General features: G+C 43.3%; 1 protein-coding gene across 1 annotated transcript in view; it reads left to right on the top strand.

Annotated features, from left to right (window-relative positions):
• The window catches only part of LOC116686421 (C-type lectin domain family 10 member A), a 108,746-nt gene that overhangs the window by 41,901 nt on the left and 56,337 nt on the right, over nt 1-10,508 (top strand). The gene's annotated exons all lie outside the window — the stretch shown is intronic.

Here is a 10,508-nt window from a genome sequence, read left to right on the forward strand (position 1 = left end):
AGCCCAAAGAACCCAGGTGCACAGGTGAAGCAAACAAATACATCACTTCCGCTCAAACTGTCATGAAAATGCCCACCACCTACAATATTAAACCCCACTGTAGCCCAGTGCCCTTTCTGACGGAAGTCGATCCTCTATCCAATCCAAATCACTTAACCATCTTGCTCTCGTCGCGGTAGGTATAGCCCCGCCCCGAGAACGTCTGTGTAACACTTATGAGTCAAAAGCCACCCTTAGCACCAAGGGCACGAACGATCTTTGGTAAGTTCAATGCTCTCTCAGTGATAACTGATGTAAGGCAGTCACCAAAGAGGTGCAGAAACTGTTTCAATGCTTGGGGCTGAACTTTTCGATATCCTCCGCAATTTCCTGAGGGCAAACACGCCAAATGGTGAAGATGTAGCTCCAAACAGATGCGCAACCATGTATCTCTTCCAGGTTCTGATTATGGTCCCATTCGGCCACCAAAGAAACTCAAAAGATCGAATCCTCAGATGGTACTTGACATGATGAAAAATGCTTCGGTCTGCCATGAGTTACACTGGACTTTTGAAACTTGTATAACTCCACTGTTGTAGTAAGATAGGTCCTGCAGGAGCTGTGCATTCAAATGAGTTCTGGAAAGTAGCTCCACATCAAAGACACCCTGATCTTTTCTTCGTTGGGTTGTATACCCCATGATTCCTAAGGTGGTAACCATCTCTGCATAGCCCTTGGAGATGACAGTCATTCATGAAAGCAGTATAATCAGTGTAATAAGACGGATCTTTGCTGAACTCCTCTTGAGGCTAAGAGCACGGTTGGCAACTCTTTCCTGTATTTGGCATATTAACATTTTTCCTCAACGGTAATCCAATACGTAATGGCCAGCCTCCACTGGAAAGTTTTTGTAAAGTATTTTGTGAAGTATCCGGAACTGACCGTCATCTCTGTCATTCCCAGCAGTCGGCCCTGGGGGGGGTGCCTCGTCGCGGGGCGCCCCAGCTGCGGCGTGCACGGCACGCCGGAGCGTTCCTGCAATGCGCACCAGCGCCCGGTAAACGCGCCCACTGTACTGATTGAGGTGATTCAAAAATTCGCGAAAACTAGTTTTATCACACCCTGCCTCTTCATCCGAAGTACATTTTGAACCAGGAGGAAACTGAGTTAAAATTAAATGATTTATACACAAAAAAGTGAAATACATTTTAACAGTCACGACTTTAATAACTATTCTTTATTCATTGGATGTTGAGCTAATCCTGGGCCTGGCTCAAAACCTTCTTGAAAAAAACTTAAGTATATTGCAATTAGACGAGGGACTAATGCAATGCAACTGCAACAGACTGTTCGCAGTCCACAACCTCCAGGTACGTTTTACCTACAGACTCACGGCTATTTTCCATATGGGACATTCCAGCTGCTACTTCTATTCCTCTTTGATTCGACTATCCCCGGAGACTGCCACTTGGTCTATGCGTTCAAACAGCTCAAAGACAAGCGAGACACACTACCACTCAAGAAGAAGTCACACTAACATAAATCAACTTGGTAAACACTAAGGTTTTAAAATCTGGCATGTTAAATACGCGAAGCCTGGTTTCCAAATGGATGAATTAAAATCTGCTGTGCAAGACAAAGCACATGTGATGGGCAATTCTGGAATCTGGTGATCCCAGTATTATCTCAGTTCAGACAAGACTTGCAGGCTTTCATGATTATTTAATATATTGTTAAAGAACTTAGCAAAGAGTTTCCACTCCTGCTCTCTCCGTTAGTTCTCTCTTCAACAACTGACGGTTTTTCGTCTCGGTATTTCTCAGAACGAAGTGATTAAAAGATTCAAATCTCACTAAAAATACCATGCCGTGACTTTAGGTAAAAAATACTTCATTATAAGACTAATGCTGATAGCCTCAGACATCCTTCAGCACCTAATGCAACCAATGACAGGTACTATCTTCCACAAATTGGAAAATGGCCCACCATCACCCATATTTTTAAATATGGTGATCATTACTTTGTCAAACTACAGCACCTATTGCTATACTGTCCGTAATGTAAGTTGCGTGAAAAACCTGTATACCAGCTAAGTTCCTACTTGAACACTAGCAAATGTCACTGATGGCAAACACGGTTTTGTTGACAAAGAGATTCAAAACTGTCAGCAGTACTACTCCTTAGAACAAGAACGTGGCTCTCTTACCAAAGGTCAAATTACTGGAGTATTTTTATGACTTTCGTAAAGCTTTTGACACAGTGAACACCAGATTTTGCTTAATAAACTCACCATTTAATTTGTTCAATCGTGATAGAAATGCGTTCGCTTGCCTAACGAACACGATGACAGTTGTGTAAAATAAATCTGCAAAACTCAACTGAAATCTACTGATATGGGCGTTCTACAAGGCAGCTTCAGTGGACCCTTGACTTCCTTTGTACATTAAGATTTCACTCAAGTGTGTAATCATTCAAATGGTCTACGGTATGCTGACCGTATGTTTATTTTTCTCTCATGATTCAAATGTGATGTAATAAATTACTAAAATATCATCGCCACTTCGATACACGATGTTGAAAAAATAATCATTAACCATACATGTAGCAGAAATCTGAATGTGTATTTTATTCATCCAGACAAGTGCTGTTGCTCTATAAGTTTGCTAACCAAGAAACTTGTTGTTTCAATAAGGACTTACAAATATCTGGTTGTGCTATCTGATTCTCACTACATACGGGCAATCATGGCTAATTTAACTAAAAAGGTTAAAATGAAAACTTATGTGTCTAATAAGATCAAGATCATGACTTCTCTCTGGTTTCTGAAAACCTACTTACATGCAATTGGTTTTCAACCATGTCCTACTGTCCCCGATGGTTGCTTACACCGAAGGAAATTACTGAACCAATAAGTCGACTAATATCGAGCTAACGATTCAGGTAACCTTCAATAGTGTACTCACCGGATTGTATTGCTCTTGAACGCTCAAAGGCTCTGACTTATGAAAACTTAGAAACCAGCCACCAATTGCATTTATTTTCGATCAAATACGCCTTAACAGCACTTGTTGCACTTTTCCGACCACGTGAGACCAGGTCGCACTCTAGGTCGGTCTCACAGGGACGTATTCAGGCCCTATACAAAACAACTTGGTCAGAAATCTGTTTTTTATACATATTACAAAGATTTGGAAGGATACCTATTACGAAAGCAGAACACTATCATCATCACGTATTTAAAAGAGGGCATCAAACAGCTACTTTGTTACAGTTACACTGGCACACGGTAAAAATTGTTTGTATTGTCCACAGCCTTGTTTCAGACCGTATGTGTTTAGCCCGCTGATGTGTTGTATAAAGTCTTTGGCTTACTGTAACTGTATGTGGATTTCATTGTCAAAATTATTTCTCTATACGATGTTTTGTATTATGTTTGTCTGCGTGCGGTACCAGGTTTATGTTTCTGCAGAACAGGAAATGCTGAAAACAGTTCTTAAATGAGTCAGTGCACGTTTTTACATTGGTAGTGAAATTACTTTTTTTAATTTTCTGTATAATAAATATTGAAAAAATATATGAACGAGCCTGCATTCAAGAAAATCGTCTTAGCGCTGCTTCCACAATCATCCAACTTGAAACAGATTAGTCAGTGACAGTGGAAATCGGCTGTCACCAAGTAGTATCGTACTCCCGTCACCTTTAGAGGTACATTTACAGTCCTTCCGCATAGTCTTGACTGAGTACGGACTCCCATCCCGATTGGACAATTGCCACCGGCTCAGTGCTTTGGGACGTTGGTACCAATCAGCAGGTCAATCGCTCGCATCATTTCTCTTATCGTACATATTCCTAGTGTGGCCGTGTTGAAGATCTTGGATGACGAGGAAGTGTTGCACTGGTGAACAGGCATGTGTTTTTTGTGGTGTTAGCATCAGCTTAACCACAAAACAATACCGTCGAATCGGCAACAGTCCAACATCTGAAAAATATGGCTTCCAAACAAATTTTTACTGACACATGTCAGTAGAAGAATACTGTTCGTCTCCTACGAGAGAAGCTTGTTCATCAGCGCTCGTGCGAGAAGATGCTGAGCTCCAGGATCCAGGAAGCGTAGGTGATCAAGGTCTAATCCCTCTAGAACGTTATTGAACTGGAACTATGGGGATGGCACAGTTTTGTTCACTGCCCTGTTAGACCACTGGATGAACAGGAGATCGAGCAGATCATCGCTGTCTCAATTCTGCCTTTGGCCTGTGCATGAATTTGGTGCTTCCCGTTGGGGGGATAGGGTACAAACTAGGATGACTTCTGTGCTCTGACTGCATGAGAGACTCTCCGCAGTCCTCTACTCATGGCCCAAGTGCACAAGCGCCAAACAACACACCAATGTTCCTTAAGAAAGCAATTTTCCATTGTGCTACCCTCCTCTCCAATGGAGCAGAGACAAGGTGTGCGAACCTCCACAAAACATACAAAGCCTTTACACCAGAATGAGCTCCTAGCCTTCCATTTGTCAGGTTCCATTTCCTTTCCGTTGCACTTGGTGGTAGCAAAGTTACGTCTCTCCGTGTCTTTAGGTAAGATTGAAACTGATTTCCTCAATCCTTAATGCGGTCTTAATGGACATATCTGGATATCTCCAATACATGGATCACCGGCTATTTTCACTGTCTTTCAATTGAAGTACCACAAGGTCAGTAAAAGGGGCTCTCCGCCCGCTTTCTGCACTCCCATGCCACAGTTCTCATCTGTCCCTATGTTTAGGGCACTTTTCACAATGGTCAAACCACCATTGGCAGGCATGTTCAATTATCCATGTACTCAACTTTTCCATGGTGTTACAACATCCTTAGAACAGACTGTAGGACTGTAGCGATTTCAATCCTCTGATTTAAAGGTGTCCAGACAAGAGCCTTTTTTCATATAAGCAGAACAATTTTCCTGGCATTACACAAATTGCTATCTGTAGAAGCCTTTGCCTTGGCGTAACCCCTATACATGCTGACATATGTTGGCAGCTTTACAAGCTCCCTTGGCGGCCCTGGTTATGGTGAAGAAAATAAGGTAAACAGCCTTAGGATGTCTTGTTTTCTTCATGCATGTGTTCAAAAGTCCCTTATGAAGGGGTTGTGATATTGAAGGAGTGACATCAAAATCTTGATATTGCTTTGCAGAAAATGAAAGAGAGGGTGCTGAACAACAATGCAGTTTATTTTATTTTGTTTTTCCAAAACCTAATATTTGACTGTGTTATTGTGCTTGGCACCAGTGCTACAGGCTGAGTTACGTGGTGCTGAAAATTGTGGTTGTGAGTTAAGGGTTTGTGTTGTGGGTTTTCCTCTGAGGGTAGCATCCAAATAGGTTTTGCTGGTATGGATATCTGTGTTTCAGGCACAAATGGTTTTGCTTTGGCATAAGAATTTTGTCTTTCATTGTCCCCTTTCACAATAAGAATCATGCCATGGACCCTACAGATGGAGATTGAAATACGGAGAACTCCTGAGGCTTCTAAGCATCACTTAAGCCATTGCGGCTATTTACCACTTCCAATGCAAGATGTCCTTTTTTTCCTTAGTGTGCTCCTCATTTCTTCTAACCATGTTTATCCTTCGGTGTTTTTGTGGGCAATGAAGAGAGCCTGTTGGCCTCCAGCTTAATACGTGGACGATGTTGTTGCGAAGACTCTGAACTCGACTCACACCCCGAGCACCTCCCATTAGACCTTCACACTTCACGGTTTGACACCCACTTCACTTGGATTTAACTTCATCTTTAGGACAGATAAGTTGTCCCAATTGTTGCTAAAAACATGAAGATTGATTCATCTTGATGTACTCCAGTCTGTGGTTCCTTTTGTGTACGACCAGGGAAAACATCATTTGTGAAATAGATGATTGTATCTTGATGCTTGCTCCAGTTCAGAAAGCCATCTGTTACGTCTCTTGCAGTCCGTTTGTTTTGGCGTTGAGTCAACTGAAAACCATCATTTTGTTTATGTTCATTTTAGGAAACACGATGACTCACAGACTCATGAATAGTAGCTCATAACCATTTGAGTCTATAGTCTCCAGATGAACTTCACTGTGAGGGCATTGTATCATTTGCTTTGAGATCATTTATTGCTGTATTAGACTTTTCTGCGTGCTTTTCCTTGCGTCTGTTCGGAAGTTAATTATTCTCCAGCGCTTAGAGGGGAGTGTGATTTCTCTTTTTGTCCTCATCCTTTCTGAAATGGACTTGTGAAATGGCTTGATCAAATTGTTGCTTTTCCAGGTTCACAAATGGACAACTAACGCCACACAGTTCAAGTCAAGCAATCCAAGTGATGCTCATCAACCAATCAAGGACAATAACCACACAAGAACCAACAATGCGTCCCCATGACACGCGGCAAGTAAACTATTACACTGTGTACCACAGTAGGCTAGTAATGACACAAACGTTAAAAGACTACCGCGGGCTGGCTGCTGCGGGCCGGTCTCTGTTTCGGGAGCGCAATTGAATATTACAGCGGAGCTCCGTGCCTTCATTTCCTCGCTCAAGCATCAAAATATATTACCGTTGTGATCCAAGGAATCCGCCAGCGAATATTCCTATTCCGTAGACCACTCTGATTCATTCTTTGGCCTATGTTGGGCTGTTAAGAGGCTAGCCAAAAGAGATGTGCCTGAGGGACCTAACAGCTGGAGAGGATGCACACCCCTTGACGGCTCTGATAGGTATTGCATAAATGTTTTATTGTTCTTCGTTTCATATGTACAATACATTGAACATTCTGGTACTTATGTAATTGTTAACTGGGCGTAGCAAATAATTGCATTATACTGTGTGGAGGTTAGTGCGCGGTTGTGCGGGTCAACAAAAGTGTTTGCTCCCAGCTTCAACCCACTCTCGTCAAACAATGTCCAAGTCACAGTCAAAGTCTATGAAGCTCAAAGGTCAGCTTGACGTCCTCATGGATCCTCTTCTTCCTGTAGAAGGCAAATCTTTGTAATAGGCCTGTCCAAATAGCTGGTCTTTGTCTTGATTTGCACCTGACAAACAAGTCCTCTTCTATCAGGGATAGTTTGTACAATCCTTCCTGTAAGCCATGAGTTGCGAGGTGCTGAGTCGTCAACTATAAGTACAATATCTCCAGGAAGAAAGTTGCGCTTGATCCTTGACCACTTTTGGCACTCTTGAAGAAGAGGCAAGTATTCCTTAATCCAACGTTTCCAAAAACAAGTCAGTTATGTACTGAACTTGTTTCCATCTGCGACGAGCATAAATGTCCTCCTTGATTTTAAGCAGCAAAAGATGGTTAGGGGTTAGTGGTTCCAAATCATTGGGATTAGTGGATGCCTTGGTAATGGGACAACTATTTATGATAGCTTCTGCTTCACAAAGAACTGTGTGAAGATTTTCCTCGTCAAGGTTCTGCACCTTCAGGGTGGAATTCAGGACCTTCCTCACCAATCTCATCAACCTCTCCCAAACTCCTCCATGATCTGATCCTGTGGGGGGATTGAAAACCCACTTAATTCCTTTCTGAAGGAGGGTGTTGCTGATTTGAGCAAGATTCCAACCCACCATTGCCTTCCATAACTCACGCTCGGCGCCAACAAAGTTTGTCCCATTGTCTGAGCGCAATTCCAGTATTTGTCCACGTCTTGCCATAAAACGTTGTAGAGCATTAACAAAGGAGTCGGTGTCCAATGACGAAGCTACTTCGATGTGTATGGCTCTTATGGAAAGGCACGTGAAGAGAACTCCATACCTTTTCACTATACTCCTTCCCCGCTTGACTTCGAAAGGTCCGAAGTAATCCACTCCAACACGAGGGAATGGAGGTTCATCTGGAGAAACTCTGTCCTGAGGTAAATCCGCCATCTGCTGTTGCCCTGGAGCTGCATGCAATCGTCGACAGACAATACATTTTGACAAGATTTTCCTTATTGCCACACTAGCCCCTGGGATCCAATGTCTTTGTTGCAGGTTAGCTAGCATGTGGTTGCAGCCACCATGTCCCACCTCTCGATTTATATGCTGAAGAATGAGGTCAGAAATGTGAAAATCCTTTGCCAGTATGGCAGGATGCTTAGATTCTTCGGGCATAGCTTCTCTGCTAAGCCGTCCTCCAACTCTCAGGATGCCATCTTCAAGTACTGGGTTAAGCTTGTAAATGTGGCTTGTCCGTTTCACATTTTCTCCTTTTTGCAAGCTGTTGAATTCTTCTGGAAAGCTCCTTTTCTGACAAAACCTTATAATCTCCATCTCAGCCTTTCTAAATTCCTCAATCGAAAGAGGATCACAGACAGTCTGAGCCTTGATACTCTGCATGTCCTTTACTATTGTCCTCTCCTGTTGGTCCTTATCCAAGCCACCTTGAGTAAGAGTCACACTCAACTCCTTTCTATTCCGACTGAAGCACAGAAGCAGGCTCCTAAGCTCTTGAATCCAACCAACACTCTTCTTCAGACGGATAAAGGAGGAAAAGTGATTGATCAAGCAGGTGACTGCATCCATCTTCTCTTCAGCCTGTATAGCGTTCACCATCAAGCTCATCTTGACTTCAGGGTCGTCCGGTCGTCCAACAAGAAACTGAGGTCCAGACACCCAAATATTTTCTTTCAGAAGCATTGCCACCTTTACTCTACCCAAAGCCAGGTCAGCAGGATTGCTTGTGGTGTTAACGTATCTCCACTGAGATGGATTTGATATGCTGATTATCTTTGAAACCCGATTGCCTACAAAGCTCCGAAACCTTGAGGTCTCATTGCTGTTGTACTTTAGTACGGAAGTACTATCGGTCCAAAAAATTGAATCCTGAAGTATCATCTGCAACTCCTACTTCACAACACATCCATTCGACTTGCAACCATGGCAGCAGTCAACTCCATACGAGGGATGGTAATTGGTTTCAATGGGGCCACTCTGGCCTTACCCATTATGAAAGCACAGTGAACTTGTCTGTGAATGTTGTGTAAAAGCAGGTAGGTAACTGTTCCATAGCCACTCTCACAGGCATCTGCGAGAGTGAAGAAGTGGTGTAACTGAGCAGAGATTACTTCACCAAAGTCCACAGGTTTCAGACATCTGTCAACCTTAAAACTTTCAAGCTGACAGAGCTCCTTCAGGCAACTTTTCCACTCCTGTGCAGCCGAGTCGGGTACAACATCATCCCAACCAAGGTTCTTTTTCCACAAATCTTGAAGGATCTTTTTGGCAGAGAAGACAATAGGTGCCAAGATTCCTAAGGGGTCATATATTGAACTGACAGTGGAGAGGATCCCTCTTCTGGTTAAGGGTTGCTCTTTGATACTGACTTTGAACTTAAAGGTATCGGACTGAACACACCACTGTATGCCCAATGTTCTTTCTACAGGAAGCGTATCATTATCCAAATCCAAATCCTTAAGCTCTTTCGCTCTCTATGCGGTAGGTATAGCTGCCAGCAGAGAACGTCTGTTGCTAATCCACTTCATGAGTTGAAAGCCCCCTCCAGCACAAAGGGCACAAAGGTCTTTGTAAAGTGTCAATGCCTCTTCCTCAAATGCTACTGATGTAAGGCCGTCATCCACATAGAAATCATGCAGAACTGTTTCAATTACCTTGGGGCTGAACTTTTCACGATTATCCTCTGCACATTTCCTGAGGGCAAAACTTGCGCAACTTGGTGAAGTTGTAGCTCCAAACAGATGCGCAACCATTTTTTGCTCTACCAGGTTCTGATTATGGTCTCCATTCGGCCACCAAAGAAACCTCAACAGATCTGAATCCTCAGTGGACTCTGACCTGATGAAATATGCTCGATCGCCATGAGAAAACCAGGGGCGGGATTTATGTCATTTGAGGGCCTCTATAAGCAATACACAGGCAGGGGCCATCCAAACCTGTGTTCTACCCTTTCAGTCCTTATTTATTCTGAGAAAGACGTGCTCTCTGTGACAGCTGTTTGGCCAGAGTGCTGGATTATCTTCAAACATAACACATGTATTAGGGTGACTGCTAATCACGGGGGGGTTAGTGGCTGAGTATTAGTGTGTCACCATCATCTAGTCATGCCATAGTTATAATCATGGGACAGTGAAAGCAGCAGTTCTGTAACCATTCTCATTCAAGGATACTGTAGGTGTGTTTGTAGTGCCCCGCATCGCTAGAGCAACCTGGGCTGACACTATCTTGCCCAGCAGTGTAGCATTGTTGTTTAGCGCAACCTGGGCTGACGCTGACGCGGTTGGATAGCTCTCATTCAGGGTACCATTGATAGTGCAAGCACGGCTTTGGATGCTGCTTAGTAGTTAATGTTAGTGCTGTCAAGTAGCCGTCTTGAAAAAGTGCTACCTTTGGAGTTTTGCTCAAAAGTTCGGCTGTCTGCCCGTTCTTTTCTTCTTTTCAGACCCACTTTGGTAGCTTCGCTTCGTCTTTCAACCGTCGCCTCCAGCTTAGCGCATGCTGAGCTGTTTGTTTACAAACACACGCAGATGCGCAATAGGATAATAGAATAGTCCAATGTAATGGGGACTGGGGGGAGTTTCTCATCATGAATT

This window comes from Etheostoma spectabile, unplaced genomic scaffold, assembly GCF_008692095.1.
Source record: "Etheostoma spectabile isolate EspeVRDwgs_2016 unplaced genomic scaffold, UIUC_Espe_1.0 scaffold363, whole genome shotgun sequence".
NCBI lineage: Eukaryota > Metazoa > Chordata > Actinopteri > Perciformes > Percidae > Etheostoma > Etheostoma spectabile.